We start from the raw sequence: 21,532 nt of genomic DNA on the forward strand, positions 1-21,532 counted from the left end.
CAAGCCACTTTCTGTACCATTAATTAACCTTAAAATGTCTGGGGTTCCATTCCTTCATATTTTAATTATCAGAATTGTAGAATCTTGGAGCAGAAAACGTGACTATTTTATCGATTGTTCTGTGGGGCTCTTTGAACAAACTGACAAGCTATTCACACACTCTGACATTTTATTTGAAGGCCTGTCAATTACTTTTTCTCAAGTACACTTTTAACTTAGTTATGGCACTAGCTTCCATTGACTCTTCAGGTGGAAATTTCAGGTCCAGACAGCATTGTGGGGAATAAACATTGCTGTCATAGTTTCTCTAAATCATTTGTAAATAGTTTTATATCAATGAATCTTCCTACATTCTTCCTAAAATAAGGCCAAAACTGCATACAATATTTAAAATGTAGTCCCATCAATGCCCTGTCTAACTGAAGTATAACATCCTCAATTTTAAGTTCCATTGTTCTCATAATAAAGGATAGGATTCCATTAGCTACCTTAGTTACTGCATACCAACTTCTGTGAGCCATGCACTGGACCACCTAGATCTCTCTGCAATTCAAAATTCTATACTTGCTTTCCGTTGAAGTAATACTCTGCTCTTTTATTCTTCTTGGCAAAGTGAACCACCTCACATTTTCCCATATTTTACTCCATCTGCCAGACTTTGCCCACTTAATAAATCTATTTGTATACTCAAGTTTTTCACAACACATTTCCCACGTATCCTTACATTGTCTTTGAGTTTATATACACTGCTTTCAATCTTCTCATCTAATTTGTTGACGTAAATTGTAGAAAGTTGAAGCCCGACCACAGACCCCTGCAGAATTCCTGAAGAAGGGCTTATGCCCGAAACGTCGATTCTCCTGCTCCTTTGATGCTGCCTGACCTGCTGCGCTTTTCCAGCAACACATTTTTAAGCTCTGATCTCCAGCATCTGCAGTCCTCACTTTCTCCTAGAATTCCACTCATCACAACATACAATCATCCAGTCTGTTTTCGTCCAGCCAATCTTTTATTCATTCTGTATGTTACCACTTACACTCTGACTTTTACCTTTTCACAATGATCCTTGATGTATTGTAAATACATCTACTGGTACCCCTTTATCTATAACACACATTACTTAAAAGAACTCCAATAAATTGGTTAAACATGATTTCCTTTTTACAAAGCCAAAACTATTCCCAATTATCTTTTATTTCTCTATGTGTGCAGCTACAATCTCTTTAAATTCTGATTCTATCAGCTTCCCCACAACAGATATCAAGCTTACTGGCCTATACTTTTATAGTGTTTTGCCTCCCTCATTTCTTGATTTACTACTTTCCAGTTTGTTTGAACCTTTTCAGAATTTGGATATTTTGGAAAGTTAACATCAAAAATCTACTTCCTCATTAACTATCTGCTTTAATACCCCAGGCTGAAGTCCAGCTGAACTCAACGAATCCTAAGCACTGTTACTGTCGAGGCATTGCTGCCAAGGGAGAGTACCCTTCATGTGCTAAAGACTAAGCCCACATCCTGACCTCAGGAGGCAATCATGTTTAACTAGATAGTGTTACCATGCACAGGGGCCCCAACAGCTGTTAGATTGCCAGGAGAAACGGAATGTGGCCCTTCATTTGCCATTTATGTGATTTATTTGGGTTCTCTGTGGGCCATCTGCCACCTGTCTAGCCAGTGGCAAAATGGTGTTAGGGCGCAAAGATGATGTATGTGACACACATTGCCTTTTTGTGCCATTCTTCAGGGGCCTGTAAAATTCAATATATTACAGGTATATTTCTAGAGAAATCTTCAGGTGAATGATATTTTGAACTCCAACAGTACTTACACTGTTCATAAAGTTTCAATTATTTCTATTTCAAAGTTAGGTTCTGATTTTGCTATGCCCTAATAAATATTTTTCTACTGTTAAGTGTTTTATGGTTAGAACTATTGTTCTACCCCAAAGGAAAGCTTGGTTTTTACTAGATCCAAAATGATGTTTTTCTTCCTTGGTATAGGCGGTTCTGCTATAACACATGTACCTTCAATGTGAATTGGCTTTAACACGATTGAAGAATTTAGACCGTTACTTGTAGAATGCGAATTTCCCTTCCCTGTATTGGTTATAATGTGATTCTGACCCCATTATTTTAAATGGCATGGCTATTGCACTATTTTCTTATACTGCAAGATCACAACAGAGCAGAACTATTGCATTTTATTAGAACTGACTATGCTACATTAAAGTTATCACAATTATTACAATGCAAAGACAGGTCATTCTGCCCATTGTGCCTGCACCAGCTCCACTATCTAGTGCCAATCCCTATATCCCTGCAACTATTACTAACAAAAAAACCCAATACCCTCTTGATGTGTTCATCAAATCTGTTTCCACCATACTGCCAGACAGTGCATTCAATACCCTCACAACTTTCTGTGTGAAAATGTATTTTTTTTCTCTCACATTAATTCGCACATCAGTTTAAATCTATGACCTCTTGTTCTTGTTTCTTTTATGAGCAGAGACAGCTTCACTAATCTGACCCGCTCATGGTTTTGAAAACTTCAATCAAATCTCCTCTCAGTCTTCTTCAGGGAAATGAATCCCAATTTCTTCAAGCTATTCTCATAGTTGAAGTTTCTCATACCTGGAACCATTCTTTTAAATCACTTCTGCTTTCTGTCTAATGTATTTGCATCTTTCCAATAATGTGGCACCCATGACTGCATACGTTACTGCAGCTGAGGTCTAACAAGTGTCTTGTACAAATTAGCATCATCTCCTTACTATTTCATATTGATGCAGATAGATATTTTGAATGGAATAGAATCCCTACAAGTGTGGAAAAAGGCCCTTTGGTCCAACAAGTCCACACTGACCCTCCGAAGAGCAAGCCACCCACACCCCTTCCTCCTACTTTATATTTTACCCCTGACTACAGCACCTAACCTATACATCCCTGAACACTATGGGCAATTTAGCACAGCCAATTCACCTAAACTGCACATCTTTGGACTGTGGGAGAAAACCGGAGCACTCACAAAAAACCCATGCAGACATGGGGAGAATGTGCAGACTCCACACAATCACCCAAGGCTGGAATCAAACCTGGATCCTTGGTACTGTGAGGCAGCAGTGCTAACCACTGAGCCCCTGTGCCACGCCTAGTCCCTGTGCCACCCCCATATTGACTATATTTGTTCTGTCTTCTGCACTGACATTTGGTGCAATAAAATCAGAAATAGAATTTTGAGAAGAAATAAACAAATGAGCACAAAATAAAATTAACTCAGAAGGTTTTTCAGCATTTCTAGTATATGTCTTTATTCTAAGTCGGTTTTGATAGTAGCAAAATCATACTTAATGCAAGGAAGGTACCTAACCTGCATTCCCTGTACCTGAAGCTACAAAGTGAGAGAGTAGAAGATGAAAATTTACTTTCAGTACTTTTATTTTAATGATTAATTTGACTTCCAGTAGGCTAACAATTACCTGTAAATCTACAAAAAGGTGTTGCTTAAGGATTAAAAGAAACCAGAGTTCATATTCATTCACCTTAACCAGCATAATAAAAAATAGAACAAGTAATCACTGTTTTAAACAAATGCTGCCATCACAATCATTACTGCATACAATATTATTGTGACTTGCTAACTAAATTCATTTGTATTACCAGGAAAAAGGATTTCCCAGTTGTTTGCAGTTTGTCACTTCTTCGAAAATTATTTTGTAATCATTGATCAAGTATTCTGCATGACTTTTCTTCAGCCGATACATATAATAATATTGAATATAGTCACACACCTAAGACTGCCATGCTAATTGTCTCATTTATTTCCCCAGTTGTTGAATGATTATCTTCTTAACAGCTAGATGTTGATTAGTAGATATTATTGTGATGCATAAATTCTGAAAAATTCTGAATAAATCTTTAAATGGTATTTACTATCTCGCTCTTTTTTAGTCTGCTATACAGTTATACTGAAGGATGCCAGTTTTTTGATGCCAGTTACAAAATTTGATGTTAGACAAGTCAACAATGGAAATAATTCAGGTAACATTTTTAAGGAGGAAGGAGAGCAGCCAGAAGTCGTGGTACACATCAGTACCAATGACATAAGTAGGGAAAGGGAGGAAATCCTGAATAGTGAATATAGGGAGTTAGGTTGGCAGCTAGAAAGCAGGATGAGCAGAGTAGTAACCTCAGGATTGCTACCGGTATCTTATGCTCGTAAGGCTGGGAATAGAGAGCGAGAGCAGATGAACATGAGGTTGCAGGGCTGGTGTAGGGGGGAGGGTTTCAGACATGTGGATCATTTGGATACCTTCTGGGGAAGGTGGGACCTGTACAAGAAGACCTGGGCAGGAGGTTTAGTAGAGCTCTTTGGGAAGGTTTAAACTAGATTGGCAGGGGGTGGTGAGCTATGGATCAGATTATGAAATAGGTAGTGAACAGTCAGATAATGTATGCAGAGATAATGTGAGGAGGGATAGGCACTTGATAGGGCAAAGGTACAGTCAGTGTGATGGATTGAAGTGTGCCTATGTTAATGCACGAAGTATCAGGAATAAGGGTGACGAACACAGAGCATGGATCAATACTTGGAACTATGATGTTATGGCCATTGCAGAGACTTGGACATCACAAGGGACACTCTGGAGACAGGAAACATGTTTCTGCTGATGGGTGAGTCCCAAACCAGAGGACACAGCTTAAAAATAAGAGGTGGGCCATTTAGGACAGAGATGAGGAGAAACTTCTTCACCCAGAGAGTGGTGGGTGTGTGGAATGCTCTGCCCCAGAAGGCAGTGGAGGGCCAGTCTCTGGATTCGTTTAAGAAAGAGTTGGATAGAGTTCTCAAGGATAGTGGAATCAAGGGTTATGGAAATAAGGCAGGAACAGGATACTGATTGAGGATGATCAGCCATGATCATAATGAATGGTGGTGCAGGCTCAAAGGGCAAAATGGCCTACTCCTGCACCTATTGTCTATTATCTATTGTCTATTGAATGTTCCAGGGTTTAGATGTTTCAAAAGGAATGAGGCGGAGGTAAAAGAGGTGGAGATATTACCCCTTTTAATCAGGGATAGTATCACAGCTGCAGAAAGGAGGATCATTAAGGAGGGTTTGTCTACAGAGTCAGGATGGGTGGAAGTCAGAAACAGGAAAGGAAAAGTCACTTTATTGGGAGTTTTCCACAGGCCCCCCAATAGTAACAGACACATAGAGGAACAGATTGGGAGGCAAATTTTGGATAGTTGCAGAAGTAACAGGGTTGCTGTCATGGGTGACTTCAAATTCCCCAATATTGATTGGAACCTACTTCGTTCAAATAGGTTGGATAGAGCAGGTTTTGTCAGGTGTGTCCAGGAAGGGTTCCTGATGCAATGTGTAGTTAGGTCGACCAGAAGGGAAACTATATTGGATTTGGTGCTTGGCAACGAACCATGCCAGGTGTCAGATGCTTCGGTGGGAAAGCATTTCGGTGATGGTGATCACAACTCCCTGATCTTTACTATACTCATGGAGAGGGGCGGAGCAGATGGTAAATGAAAGTACTTAATTAGGGGAGGGGAATTACAATGCTATTAAGCAGGAACTAGGGCACCTAAATTGGAAACAGATGTTCTTTGGGAAATGCATGAAAGTTTAGGAAGTTTTCGGTGATAGTGCTGGACAGGTTTGTCCCACTGAGGCAAGAGAGGGATGGTAGGTTGAAAAAAACCTTGGGTGACAAGGGATGTGGAACATCTAGTCAAGAGGAAGAAGGAAGCTTACTTAAGGTTGAGGAAGCGAGGGTCAAACAGGGCTTTAGAGGGTAGCCAGAAAGGAACTGAAGAATGGACTTAAGAGAGCTAAAAGGGAGCATGAAAAAGCTTCAGCAAGTAGGATTAAGGAAGATCCTAAGACGTTCTACACTTATGTGAGGAACAAGAAGATGGTCAGAGTAAGGATAGGGCTGAAAATGAGTTGCTGGAAAAGCGCAGCAGGTCAGGCAGCATCCAAGGAGCAGAAGAATCGACATTTCGGGCATGAGCCCTTCTTCAGGAATGCCCGAAACGTCGATTCTCCTGCTCCTTGGATGCTGCCTGACCTGCTGCGCTTTTCCAGCAACATATTTTCAGCTCTGATCTCCAGCATCTGCAGTCCTCACTTTCTCCTAAGGATAGGGCTGATCAGGGATAGTGAAGGGAATTTGTGCTTGGAGTCGGAGGATGTAGGGAGGTTCTTAATGAATATTTTGCTTCAGTATTCACTACTGAGAGGGACCTTCATGTTTCTGAGGACAGTGTGAAACAGATTGATATGTTAAAACAGGTTGATGTTAGGAAGGACGATGTGCTGAAAATTTTGAAAAAAACATAAGGATAGATAAATCCTCTGGGCCAGATGGGATATACACTAGGTTACTACAAGAAGCGAGGGAACAGATTGCTGCGCCTTTGGCGATTATCTTTGCATCCTCACTGTCCACCTGATTATTGCCAGATGATTGGAGGATGGCAAATGTTACTCCCTTGTTCAAGAAAGGGAATAAGGATAATCCTGGGAATTACAGACCAGTCAGTCTTACGTTAGTGGTGGGCAAGTTATTGGAGAGGATTCTGAGAGACAGGATTTATGATTATTTAATTAGACATAGTCATGCCCCACAAACCTTATTGACGATATGGCAAAACATGTTGATGAAGGTGGAGCAGTGGATGTAGTATACATGAATTATAGTAAGACGTTCGATAAGGTTTCTCACAGTAGGCACATTCAGAAAGTAAGGAGGCATGGGATACCCAGAAATCTGGCTGTCTGGATACAGAATTAGCTGGCCCATAGAAGACAGAGAGTGGTGGTAAATGGAAAGTATTCAGCCTGGAGCTCAATGACCAGGGGTGTTCGCAGGGATCAGTTCAGGAACCTCTGCTCTTTGTGGTTTTTATAAATGACTTGGATGAGGAAGTGGAAGGGTGAGTTAGTAAGTTTGCTGTTGACACGAAAGTTGATGGAGTGGTGAATAATGTGGAGGGCTGTTGTAGATTGCAGCGGGACATTGACAGGATGCAAAACTGGGCTGATAAATGGCAGATGGAATTCAATCTAGAAAAGTGTGAAGTCATTCACTTTGGAAGGTCAAATTTGAATGCAGAATGCAGGGTTAAAGGCAGGATTCTTGGCAGTGTGGAGGAACAGAATGATCTTGTCGTCCACATGCATCGATCCCTCAAAGTTTCCACCCAAGTTGATAGGGTTGTTAAGGCATATAGTGAGTTGGCTTTCATTAGCAGGGGGACTGAGTTTAAGAGCTGTGAGATTATTGCTGCAGTTCTATAGTGCTCTGGTTAGACCACACTTGGAATATTGTGTTCAGTTCTGGTCATCTCATTGTAGAATGGATGTGAAAGCTTTAGAGAGTGTGCAGATTTACCAGGATGCTGCCTGGACTGGAGGGCATGTCTTATGAAGAAAGGTTGAAGGAGCTAGGGCTTTTCTCATTGGAGTGAAGAAGGATGAGAGGTGACTTGATCCAGGTGTGCAAGATGTTGAGAGGCATAGATTGAGTGGATAGCCAGAGATTTGTTTCCCAGGGCAGAAATGGCTATATCAAGGGCACTTAATTTTCAGGTAATTGGAGGAATGTTTAGGAGAGATGTCAAAGGTAGGTTCTTTACACAGACAGTGGTGGGTCCGTGAAATGCACTGCCAGCAGTAAGAGTCAAGTCAGATATGTTGGGGACATTTAAACAACTCTTGGATAGGCACATGGATGATAGTACAATGAAAGGTATCTAGGTTATTCTGATCTTAGAGTCGGATAAAAGGCTGGCCCAACATCGTGGGCTGAAGGGCCTGAACTATGCTGTACTATTCTCTGTTAAATGAACTACAAAGGAGAAAGAATAGCCAGCGTTCCCCAGCTATAAATTCTAGCCAGAACTTCCAACCCCAGCATAAAATGTATATTCGCAACTTTTGGGTGAAAATAGTATCTGGCTTCACATAGAACAAATGTAATTTGAGCCAATGACTGAAATTTTGTAAAAGTTAAAATCTTAAGGATATGAAGATAACACAGGAAGAAATGTGTACCATATATTGATCAATACCCTTGTCTCCATGAAAGACTATAATCCCCATATTTGTATGAATACTACTCTAAATGCTGGGAGGTGGATTCCAAAAATGCATATACGATGGCCACTCTACCCTCTCAAAGGAAAATGCTCAAAATCATTCATTACTCATGCTCTGTCATGAATCATCTGGTAGCACATCCACATCAGCACTACCCGATTCTCCTTTGTGAGCACGTGCACAGATGTGAAGGATAAGTAACATGATTGTGCTTGATTGGGTTGATTAATCCAAATTAATCTCCTCCATTATCCACCTCATCCCTATCCCCCTTATTGCCACAATTTGGAAGATGATAATTATGATTCTGTTTTTGCTCTCCCTTCAGCTAGCTCTTTTTCTTCTCCCTCCATTGTTGTTGTGGAAATTCAGGAAAGAAGTTTAGAATCATAGAAACATATAGTGCTGGAGAGATCCTTCAGCCCATGGGGTCTGTACTGGCACATGAGAAGCATTTGACTTTCAACCTAACCCATTTACCAACACTTGGCCTCATAGCCTTTGTATGACATATAAAGTACTCATTCCAGGTACTTTTTAAAGGATGTGAGGTAATTCACCTTTACCACCCTCCTAGGCAATGCATTTCAGACTGTCATCACCCTCTAGGTAAAAGGGTTTTTCCTCTCATCTGCCCTAAACCTTCTGCTTGAACCTGTGTCTTCTTGTGAATGACCCTTCAACTAAGCGGAACAGCTGTTTTTTACTTACTTTGTCCATGCCTCCCATAATTTGATACACCTCAAGCAGATCACCCCCTCAGTCTTCACTGCTCCAACAAAAACAACCCAAGCCTATTCACCCTTCCCTCATAACTTAAATTTTCCATCTCAAGCTGCATCTCTTCCAGTGCAATCACATCTTTCCTGTACTGTAGCCAACAGAACTGCACACTATATTCTAACTGTGACCTCACCAAAGTTCTGTACAACTCCAACATCACTTTTGCTTTTGTAATTTATGCTTTGATTGATAAAAGCAAACATGCCTTTTTCTTGATGCCTTTTTCACCACCAACAAACATGCTCTTCAGCCTTTAGAGATCTATAGGCAATCACTCCAAGGTTCCTTTGTTTGACAGAAGTTCCTAATGTCAAGCCAGTCATTGAATACTTTCTTGTCAAGTTACTCCTTCCAAAGTGTAACACCTCATGGTTTACAGGGTTAAATTCCATCTGCCACTTATCTGCCCATTTTACCATCTCATTTGTACCTTCTTGTAACCCAAGACTTCCAACCTTTGTGTCATCCACAAACCTACCAGTCCAACTACTCACACAGTCATCTTTGTCATTTATATAAATTATGAATAATAATAACCCAGCACAGATCCTGTGGGAGAGTACTGGATACTGGCTTCCAGTCATAAAAGCAGCCTTGTGTAATCACCTGCTGCCTCCCACAACTAAGCCAATTTTGAATCTAAATTATCAAATTTATCAAAGTTACCCTTTATCCCATGTGCATTTGCCTTCTTGATAAGTCTCCTATGTGGAACCTTATCAAAGGCTTTGCTGAGATCTATATAAACTGCATCGACAGACCTACCCTTATTCAGACAGCTGGTCATCTCCTCAAAAAATTCAATCAAATTTGTTAGGCATGACCTCCTGATGAAACCACGTTGACTGCCCCTGATCAAATCTTGCTTCTCCAAGTAGAGATAGATGCTCTCCTTTAGAATTTTCTCCAATAGTTTCCCAGCACTGAAAGGAGACTCATTGGTCTGTAGTACTCTGGCTTATTTCTGCAGCCCTTCTTGAATATTGGAACCATTTTAGCTGTTCCTCAGTCCTCTACCACCTCCCCCATGGCCAGAGAGAAATTAAAAATCTGGGTTAGGGCCCCTGCAGTCTCCTCCCTTGCCTCTCACAAGAGCCTGGGGCACAATTCATCCAGACCTGCCAACACCTCCAGGACCTATGTCAATTTGCTGAAGCACTTCAGTCTCTCTGGGTTCCTTATGTTCATCGTTATTCTCTTGGGTGAAGACGGATGTAAGGTATTTGTTCAATACTCTACAAATGACCCCTGGTTTCACCCACAGTTTGCCCCCTCAATCCATAATGAGCCCTACTCTTTCTCTGGTTATCCTCTTCCCATTAAAGAATATTATGGGATTTTTCCTACTTTTACCAGCCAGAGCTTTCTCATATCCCCTCTTTGCTTTCTTAATTGATTTCTTAAGCACCATCCTGCACTTTCTACATTTCACTGAAGCCCCACTGATTTGTACTTGCTAAATGCCTTTTTTTTAGATTAGATTAGATTACTTTACACTGTGGAAACAGGCCCTTCAGCCCAACAAGTCCACACCGACCCGCCGAAGCGCAAACCACCTATACTCCTACATTTACCCCTTACCTAACACTACGGACAATTTAGCATGGCCAATTCACCTGACCTGCACATCTTTGGACTGTGGGAGGAAACCGGAGCACCCGGAGGAAACCAAAGCAGACACGGGGAGAATGTGCAAACTCCACACAGTCAGTTGCCTGAGGTGGGAATTGAACCCAGGTCTCTGGTGCTGTGAGGCAGCAGTACTAACCACTGTGCTACCGTGCCGCCTTTCTTTTCCTTTTCTTTGTATCCTGAATATCTCTGGTCATCCGTGGTTCTTTGAGCGTGGTACTCCTTCCAATCACCCTGGAGGGAACATGTTAGGCTTGTACTGCCCCATTTACGTTTTGTATGCCCTCCCACTGCACTTCTGTGGATTTCCTCACAAGTAGCTATTTCCTAGTTTACATTGACCAGATCTGCCTCTTTCTCCAACTGAAACTTTATTTTTGCAGTGTATCTATTTCTTTTTCCATAATAAGCTTAAATTGTAAAGTCATATGATCAATATTACTAAAATAATTCCTGACCAGCACCTCAACCACCTATCTGGCTTCATTCCCCAGAATTAGGTCCAGAACAGTCCTGTCGCTTGTTGGAACTTGTACTTATTGGCCTGAAAAATATAAGCCAAGAATGAATGAACATCACTCTTTGGGATTAAACAAGCAGAGATGCATTTGGAGATTTTTACTGCATGGATATTCACAGGAATGCTTGGCACTGTACTAGTGTACTGTCACTAACGTTTCACATTAGTACACCCCTGTCATTCCCATTTTGTACACATGGGCAGAGTGTTCCATAGCAATCTTAATATAGGATGACCAGTATTTAATGCTGTCATTTTCTGTGAAGGTCTCTTTATGCTCTTTTCAAACAAAATTAAACCAAATTAAAATCTCTTAAAGGGACACCCAAAAATATTTTTCAAATGGAACTTACAAACTGGGTTTTGGGAGAGATTGTTGCATTAAGCAGCTGGAGAAGTCTTCAAACGTGCTGGTGGGCTGTCCAGGAAAATGCAGGTGCAGGTGTAACCATGGAAAAAAGTCATCCCTTTTGCATTATTATCCACCTTAGCTATATGTTCCGCCATCTTCAGGACTTGTCTTTTACTTCCTCTATCCTTCTCAATACCCTTCTATTAATTGTGTATTCTCTTGTTTGCTTTGCTTCCCAAAGCTTGCACTTCTAAAAATTGAGTTCCATTTGCCACTTTTCAACTCACTCAACCAAACCGTTCATATAATCCTGCAGTCGACAGCCTTCTTCTTCATTATCACTGGCTACTATTAACTACTGCAATTGAAGAACTGTGAATATTGTACACACCATTTGAAAAGGGTGCAAAGGACCGGTCAAATAATTAATATGTGGAGGTGCCAGTGTTGGACTTGGATGGATAAAGTTAAAAATCACACAACATCAGGTTATAGGTTTATTTGGAAGTACAAGTTTTCGGAGCATTGCTCCATCATCTGGTAGCTAGTGGGACAGGATCATAGGACATAGGATTTATAACAAATAATTATAGGCTAATCAGTATGGTCTCGATGATGGACAAATGATTAGAATTAACATTGAGAGGTAAGATGAACCAATCTTAACTCTTTAAAAGTCATGGATTAATCAAGTATAATCAGCACTGTTTTGTGGAGGAAATGTCATGTGTTACTAATATAAAATAATTTTTGTGTAAGTAACAAGGAGGATTCATGTGGATAATGCAATGGATGTTTTGTAGGATTCATGTGGATAATGCAATGGATGTTTTGTACATGAATTTTAGTGAGGCATTTGACAAGTTCCCAGTTGGACTGCGGCTCATCAAAAGTTGTCCAGTACAATCTTCTCAAAGACAATACAGAATTGCCAATCAATGCTGGAGTTACCAAAAACACAAGTAGAATTGCTAGAAAAACTCAGCAGATCTAGCAGTATCTGTGGAGAGAAAGCAAAATTAACGTTTCGTTCCAGTTTTTGGTTTGTTTTCTGGAATTACCAAATATGCCTATGTCTCAAGAACAATTAAAAAATGTAGCATCTCGAAGAAAGGCAGCACAAAATAATTACGGCAATTTAAACGCCTGCAAAATGGGAGAGACACACAAATTTCTATTGACAGCAACAGTGCTAGAGGAATTAGTGGTGCAGGTGGGCATGAGGACAGATGCCATAGTTCCCCAAAAGCTCTAAAGATCCTTGTGGGCGACTATCAGAAAACTGTTCAGAGCAGGTTGTCAGGCAGGACAATTCCTGGAGTTCTGAGACCATGGATCCAGCAGCACTGTCATGTCTAATGAACTCAAAACAGTGATTAAGATCAGTGACGACATTTGACATCTCCTACCCACAACAAAAGCATTTTGTGATTCTTAATGCATGACACACAATCGTTCCCATGGGTCTGGAAACGAGAGTCACAGTCTCACCATATGGAATAGATTTTTTGAACATTTCTTCATTCAATGTGTGATGAACCTGGAGTACAAGTCACTGAAAATATTCAAGAAAGAGATACATTTTTAGATTTTTAAGGCTCCAGGGATATGGGGAGAAAGAGAGAATATGGCATTGAGATAAGGGATCAGCCATGATCATGTTAAATACAGAGCAGGCTTGAAGGTCCAAGTGGACTATAGTGTTTTCCAATTTGTCATTCACACATTGCCCTTGACAACTACATCGAAAAGCACAACCTTAATTTTTCACATAGCTTCTGGTGACTTCCATAAATTATCAGATGGCTTATTCGAAGCTCAATGCTAAATGAGCAGTTACTCCTCCCAGTAACATCTTGCAGATGCTGGAAATCAGATCCAAAAACAGAAAGTGCTGAAAAAATCAGCAAGCTTGGTGGCAATTTCTGTGGAGAAGAGTTTCAATAATAGGGGTATTTGTTTCAAGGCTATTATAATGATTATAAATATTAAAAGATCATAAATTGGAACTGTAGGTTTAAATTTAGGACTCTAAGTTTTAGTGATTTGATTGTCAGCGATCAAGTTTTGATTATTAAACTGAGACAGTCCAAGGTATTTATGCTTGGGGACAGTGGAAGTAGCTTCCGAGTTTACAATGCGCAGACTTCAAGCCTCCCAAATTCTGAGAAAAGTATGGCAGGTGTCAAGTTATAAATAGTTGTGATGTAAGCCATCCATTTATTTCCAAGATGAAAGGGATCTGGTATCAAGGAAAGTGAATTATCATTTATACCAGGATACAAAGAGTTTCATACTGCCATGGGAGGAAAAGTGGCCAGAGGAAACAATTTTTTGAGATCAGGTTGCAGACTTCTCTTCAAATTAATGAATAATACTGATAGGCTGCACAAGTTCTCTGGCCAGCAGAGAGAATAGGATGTTTTGGCTTTTGAGTCACCATACTTGGATGTAGAAGAGAGACATTCTCTCGTCAAAGAGATATATTCTGCAGTTTCTTACAGGTTCAAGAGATATGTCCTGGCATGACCAGGGGAAGAAGAATCATTGAACTCCAGCACTAGTGGTAAAGTTTGTTCCAGAGACACTGAAAACTGAGAAATAAATACACTGTTGTTAGAGTGTAAATATACTGCACTGTAAAATGCATTATATTTAAAAAAAAATATTTTTCAAACAAGTCACAATCTTATAAAACAAAAAATACATTCAGATTTTTAATGAAAGATAAGATCACCAATGGGTGCAATCACCAATGACACATTATATAAGAATGTGAGATTCCAGTTCAATAGGAGTTTAAAGTGTTTGACACAAACAATTATTTCGGATTTTATGAGATGAATATAAATGGGTTGAAAATATCAGTGTGGCAAGTGTTGTGTATAAAGCAGAGTTAATGCAAAGCACAAATTAGAACAGTTAGAATACCAAATGAGAAATTTGCAGAGTTTTGAATGCACACTTCCATTTGCTGAGGGTAAGATGTACTGCTGTCTGCTCACTGAGAATGTGCTACAGCTAGGTTTGTGAATATACAAAAGAAGGTGGGAAGGTGAGTGATAAGGATGACACAAAGGATTTTGCAGAGAGATATAGACAGTGTTTGGGCAAAAAATTGGCAGATGGAATATAATGTGAGGTTGTGCACTTTAGCAGGAAGAATAGACATGTTGAACATCATTTAAGTGGAGAAAGACTGCAGAAAGCAATGGATTTGGGAATTGGGAATTTCCCAAGTTCAGAAGCTAATGGGGCAGAAAATAAAATTGACATTTGTTTCAAAAGGAATCAAGTATAAAATTAGGAAAGTTTTGTTAAAACTGTACAAAGCTCTACTTAGACTACAGCCACAACACTCTAAATAGTTTTGAGCCTCTTATCTAAGGAAAGATATATTGGCATTATAAGCAGTCCAAAGAAAGCTCATTAGACTGAAACCAGGTATGGACAGATTGTCTTTTGAGGAGTTGTGGAGATTGGGCCTGTATCTGCTGGAATACAGAAGAGCAAGAGATAACTTTTTGAAACATACAAGATTGTTAAAAGAAAAGGGTAGATGTGGAAAGATAGTTTCCTTGTGTGGGAGAGTCTAGGACGAGAGGGCATAATCTCAGAATAAGGAGTCACACATTTAAGACAGAGATGGGGAGGAATTTCCTCTCTTACAGGGTTGTGAATCTGTAGAATTAATTAGCACTCAGGGCTATAGAGGCTAGTCATTAAGTATATTCGAGGCTGAGATCAATTTTTAATCAGTCAGGGAGTCAAGCATTGTGGGGAAAAGGCAGGAATGTGGCGTTGTGGATTATCAGATCAGCCATGATCTCATTGAGTGGTGAAGCAGACTCGATGGCTGAATGCTTATTTCTGCTCCTTTGTCTTACGGTCATTCTTTAGCCCAAAGGTGATGTTGCCCACATCTCAATCAGTTGCTGTGATGCCTAGGTCCAAAGTTGGCCAACAAGAATGCAGGCAGTCTCATGGAAAAGAAGTATGAAGCTTGATGATCGCCCCTGCATAAGGGTTCTTTGAAGGATTATGCACCCTTATTGCACCTTTTTCTTTGAAGAGTGTTCTGTTGTACAATGAGGTGGAGTGTCTGGACGTTTTGTATGAATCCTGACTGGTGGGGACTGCTGCTAAGTTATTTTTGTAATTCATTCATGGATTGTGGACATCATTGGCTGGACCAGCATTTATCCTTGAGAAGGTGGTGCTGAGCTGCTTTCTTGAACCACTCCAGGTCATAAGCTATACATAGACCCACGTTGCCATTAGGGAGGGAATTCCAGGAATCTGAACCAGCAACAGTGAAGGAAGGATGTATATTTCCAAGATAGGATAGGTGTGTGGATTGGAGGGGAACTTGTAGGTGATGGTGTTCACATAAAGCTGCTGCCTTTTCCTTCTCGATCTAATAGCTGTGGGTTTGGAATTTGCATCTTGTAGATGGTACACTGTTGCTATGGAGCACCAGTGGTGGGGGAAGTAAACATTTGTGGATGTGAATCCAGTCAAGCAGGCTACTTTGTCCTGAATAGTATCAAGCTGCTTGAGTGCTGGAGCGAAACTCATCTAGACAAGTGGGGGACATTACATCACAGCCCTGACTTGTACAAATGAATAAGAACTAATAAGCATTATTTTCTTTTTGTCGGCAATTTATACTTTACACTGCAGAAAGAAAATATCCCCATTTTATAGTTAGTTACCCATCACATCCCATGGAACTACATTGTTGTAGCAGACAATCCACAGTTGCTCCCAGCTTCAAATGGATTCACATATTCCCAATTCGCCAAATAGTAACTTTGAATGACATTCTCAGTGAGCAGACAGGAGTACATCTTACCCTCAGTAAATGGAAATATGATGCATTTTACAGCACAGTATATTTACACTCTAACTACAGTACATTTATTTCCACATGACGATCTTGTCCCTTTGGAAATAAATGTGCTGTAATGCTGAGGGTGTATTATTACACAGTATGCTGAAGAATTTTATTTTTCCTTTTATCTTTTCCTTATTTAATTATCTTCAATTGCCTCTGTGCTGTTCTACATCAGCCAGATTGGATGAACCCATTTGCTGGGCCTTCTGTTCAGTTAGAGACAGTACCATTCTGTACCAGAATATAGGAGGCATGGATTGATAAGTGTATTGAGTGTCCTGTCAATTTTCTATCCTTGTTCCATGCAGAGGGGTCAATTTCAGATGTCATCATAGATGAAGTGGATAATCTTTAGCACAGCAACAGCATTGGAAATACATTGATCCATATAGCTGTAATAATTAGTAAATGGACTCTGGTTCATTATTTGGTAATCTAAGGTGTTTTTTCCCAATAGTTATTTTAATTTAATTCTATGAATATAAATAGTGAAAATAACTTGCAGTAAAATCTATTGCCAGTGTAAAACAACAAAGTATGTGCTTATAAAGCTTTTCAAATGTTGGTTTTGAGTGATTACTAAGAGATACGTAAGAATGTCCTGGATTGTCTTCCCCAGTTCTTTGCAGATTGAAGAAAATATAGGAGAAATGCATTCAGCTACGTGACCATTTTACACCTTTTTAGAATGAAGGTGGATTTTGAAATATATGCATGTGTTTTTTTTTAACATAGATAATACATTAATATTATTTTCTCTGTTTGTTCCCACAGATTGCAGAGAACTTTCCTGGAAACAAAAGAGAGGGGTATGTATTTTGTTATTAACACAATTCTATGCAAGTGAGGCATTGATTTCTAAGCAGTGAATGAGCACAGTATGAATACAGTTGACTCAATTAAGACCTCTTGAAATCAGTCAGCATCATCTGTGTGGGATGCGATAGCTGTATTATTTGGCATATATTCTGTGTGTCTTCTTCCCGTCACCCCACCAAGCATATTACAGCATGGTTAAATCGTGCACCATATGCAGCAGGTGATTGTTACTGATGTCATTGAAGGCTGGCATTAATACAACCTGCGTGACTCAGAATAGGCCACAAGAAACACTGTTTAAAGGATATATAGCAAAATCCATAGGTCACAAATTATTTCATGGGGATATATCTGTTAAGGTAAATCTGTACATTAACCTTTTGAAATACCCACATGATGAATCAGTCTCTGTAAAGAGTCAGTCATGTCTTAGTTGTATGTACTCCTAACTCTATGTGACTAAAGCTGAAACATTGAAGTGTCAACTTTATGAATGATACATAATTAGCACAAAAGGCTGTACAATTGATATGGGTTATTGTGGTAGTCACTATCTCTAATATATTCAACAAGAGAGCAGCAAGTAAAGGCTGTATTGGATACTTATTTGCTCAGCATGTCAACTTCTCTTCATATTTCTGGAATATTCTGTACTCTCCAGTGACATTAATATTCTCCATCATGAGAACTATTTTTCTTTTGCTTTTTCTTTTCTATGAAACTTTTTGATAGTAAACCTACGTAATTTTTTTAAACAAGTTCTGATAATGTATCAGGGGAACTGCCAATGAAAATAATGAAGAAACTTAAAATGTCACTATTAAGGTTAGATTTGAGCTGAGATTTGCAGTGTGCTAGTGCTTCAAAAGTTGGAATAACCCTTTGCAAATTTCTACATGGTGGATGAGGTGAAGTACTTTCCTGAAGGAAAACAAAATTTCAGAGTGTTGCTGGATTATAACATTTTCATATCTTCTATAGATTGTCTAGAGAGTGACATTGGCTCCCTCTGAAAAGCAAGTTCCATGCTAGTCAATTAGTTTGGTCTGCGAATGGTGTGTGGAACAAAAGAATTGGTCCCAAACCTTTTACCTCTGGAGTGAATCTTATTTAAATGGTTACATAAAAGCTGTTTCATAAATGTTTCTCAGTTTATGTAAGAATCTGTTCATTCCACTGTAATATCCACAAACCTCACAATCTTTGTGATATATATTAAAGTTTTAGATGAAAGTTGAGATAAGGGCCCTTTTTTGCATGACCATTGGGCAGCAGCCAGTGATTTGATTCTGCTAACCACCCACAAGAAAATATAGCAACAAGAGTTGACCGTATTCAGTTTATGGCTGAATAAAGGCAACTAGAGGCATGAGGGAGGAGCTGGGTAGAATTGACTGGGAGAGGAGCCTAGCAGGAAAGGCAATGGAACAGCAATAGTAGGAGTTTCTGGGAGTATTTCAGGAGACACAGCAGAGATTCATCCCAAGGAAAAAGAAGCATGGTACGAGGAGGATTAGGCAACCGTAGCTGACGAGGGAAGCTAGGAATAGCATAAAAGCAAAGGAGAAAGCATTTAATGTAGTGAAGAGCAGTGGGAAACCAGAGGATTGGGAAGCTTACAAAGACCAGCAGAGGGCAACAGAAAAAGAAATAAGGAGGGAGAAGATTAAATACGAGGGTAAGCTAACTAGTAATATAAAGGAGGACTGTAAGAGTTTCTTTAGATATATAAAGGGGAAAAGAAAGGCAAAAGTAGACAGTGAGCCACTGGAAAATGGCCTTGGAGAGAGAGTAGTGGGGAACAAGGAAATGGCTGAGGAACTGAATAATTACTTTGCGTCAGTCTTCATGGGAGAACACATAAGTAATATCTCAGACATTCAAGAGAGTGAGGTTGCAGAGCTGAGTAAGGTGGCCATCACCAAGGGAAAAGTGCTAGAAAAACTGAATAGCCTGAAGGTGGACTACACCCCAGAGTTCTAAGGGAGATAGCTGAAGAGATAATCGAGGCATTATTGGTGATTTTTCAGGAATTGCTAGAGCCAGAGAGGGTCCCACAGGACTGGAAAATTGCTAATGTGACATCCCTGTTTACAAAGGGAGTAAGGCAAAAGACTGAAAATTATAGACCAATTAGCCTAACCTTGATAGTGGGTAAGATCCTGGAATCCATTGTGAAGAATGAGATTTCTGAATACTTGGAAGTGTATGGTAAAATAGGGCAAAGTCAGCATGGTTTCATGAAGGGGAGGTCATGCCTGACAAATTTGTTATAATTCTTTCAGGAAGTAATAAGCAGGTTAGACCAAGGAGAACAAATGGATGTTTTCTACCTGGACTTCAAGAAGCCCTCTGATAAGGTGCCGCACAAGAGGCTACTGAGTAAGATAAGGGCCTATGGTGTTAGAGACAAGGTGCTAGCATGGATAGAAGCAGGTTTCTCTGGCAGAAAGCACAGAATGGGAAAAAAAAAGGGTCCTTCTCCGGATGACAGCCAGTGATGAGTGCTGTTCCCCAAAGCTCAGTGTTGGGACTCTACTTTTTCGCTTTATACATTAATAATCTAGATGAAGGATCTGAGGGCATTCTGGCTACATTTGCAGACGATGCAAAGATGGGTAGAGGGACAAGTAGCATTGAGGAGGCCGGGAGAACAGAAGGATTTGGACAGGTTAGGAGAGTGGGCAAAGAAGTGGTGGATAGAAGAAACTATGGGAAAGTGTGAAATCATTCACTTTGGTAATAGAATAGAGGCATGGACTATTTTCTAACTTGGGGGGCACAGTGGCACAGTGGTTAGCACTGTTGCCTCACAGCGCCAGAGACCCGGGTTCAGTTCCCGACTCAGGCGACTCTCTGTGTGGAGTTTGCACATTCTCCCTGTGTCTTTGGGTTTCCTCCCACAATCCAGAACTGTGCAGGTTAGGTGAATTGGCCATGTTAAATTGCCCGTAGTGTTAGGTGAAGGGGGTAAATATAGGGGAATAGATCTGGGTGGGTTGCGCTTTGGCGGGTCGGTGTAGACTTGTTGGGCCGAAGGGCCTGTTTCCACACTGTAAGTAACCTAATCTAATCTAATCTAAATGGAGAGACTTCTAAATTCTGAAATGCAAAGAGACTTGGGAGTTCTAGTCCAGGACACTTGCATGCTGAGTCAGTAGCTAGGAAGGCAAATGCAATGATCGCATTTATTTTGAGAGGACTTGAATATAAAAGCAGGGATGTCCTTCTGAGACTCTAGGGCTCGGCTCAGGCCACAGTTTTGGGCGCCATATCTCAGGAAGGATGTACTGGCCCTGGGGCGGGTTCAGAGGAGGTTTACGAGAATGGTTCCAGGAATGAAAAGCTTAACATATGAGGAACGTTTGAAGATTCTGGGTTTGTATTCAATGAAGTTTAGAAGAATGAGGGGGTATCTAATTGAAAGAGACAAAATGCTGAATTGCTTAGGCAGAGTAGATGTTGGGAAGATGTTTCCATTGGTAGGAGAGATTTGGACCCAAGGGCACAGACTTAGAGTAAAGAGAAGACCTTTTAGAAACTTCTTCAGCCAGAGAGTGGAGAATCTATGGAATTCATTGCCACAAAAGGCTGTGGAGGCCAGGTCATTGAGTATATTTAAGACTGAGGTAGATAGATTCTTGAGTATCAAGGGTTATGAGGAGAAAGCCGGAGAATGGGGTTGAGAAACTTATCAGTCAATATTGAATGGCAGATCCAGCATCTGCAGTTTTCTTGTCTCTAAAGCATTTTTTTTTTGTCTCTAACCATGATTGAATGGTGGAGCAGACTTGATGGACTGATTGACCTAAGTTCTGCTCCTATGTTTTATGTTCTAATCATTTTATATCTCCATCAAGCCTTGTCTGCCATTCACTCTGCTGATGACTTATCTTTGGTTTCAACTCCATTTTCCTGCCCATTCCACATGTCTCTTAACTTTCTGAGAAACCAACGTCTGTCTACATAGACTGTTCTTATTCCAGTGACCAATCCAGTGAAACTTTGCTATATTGCCTCCAATGCAATTATACTTTTTCTTAAGTATGGAGACGAAAACTGCACAAAATGGGCAGAATCTAACATTGCATTTCCGGGGGAAAATTTGATGCAAGGACCATTTAATGGGACTAGAGTGTACCAGGTGGAAACTCATTTGAGAGCCGCATTTTGCCACTGTGAGTGTGTGAGGCCCCTTTCGGTCATAGCTGTCCATGGGTTGCATCCTCATTGGTCTAGCTTTCTGCCTCCCTGAAGCAGCGTTGCTTGTGACTGAAGAGACCAATGCTGGAGTGATCGTCCTGGCCACAGAGGTCACATCTGTGGTCGTTGATCTGCTAAAGTTGCTGCACTCTTTCCTGCATGCCCGCTTGTCTGCTGCAGCGCTCATCAGCTTCTTTTCCCCTTTTT

At 40.3% G+C, this 21,532-nt stretch overlaps 1 protein-coding gene across 16 annotated transcripts in view; it reads left to right on the plus strand.

Moving 5' to 3' along the window:
• The window catches only part of LOC122561800 (guanine nucleotide-binding protein G(I)/G(S)/G(O) subunit gamma-7), a 314,848-nt gene that overhangs the window by 211,519 nt on the left and 81,797 nt on the right, over positions 1–21,532 (plus strand). For all 16 annotated transcript variants that reach the window (XR_015760410.1, XR_015760407.1, XR_015760400.1 and 13 more), the window contains one exon: positions 17,078–17,112. The gene's annotated coding sequence lies outside the window, so the exon portion shown is untranslated. The remainder of the gene's footprint in view (positions 1–17,077; positions 17,113–21,532) is intronic.

Source organism: Chiloscyllium plagiosum, unplaced genomic scaffold, assembly GCF_037043375.1.
Source record: "Chiloscyllium plagiosum isolate Xiang-an unplaced genomic scaffold, Cpla_swu_hap1 HiC_scaffold_2, whole genome shotgun sequence".
NCBI lineage: Eukaryota > Metazoa > Chordata > Chondrichthyes > Orectolobiformes > Hemiscylliidae > Chiloscyllium > Chiloscyllium plagiosum.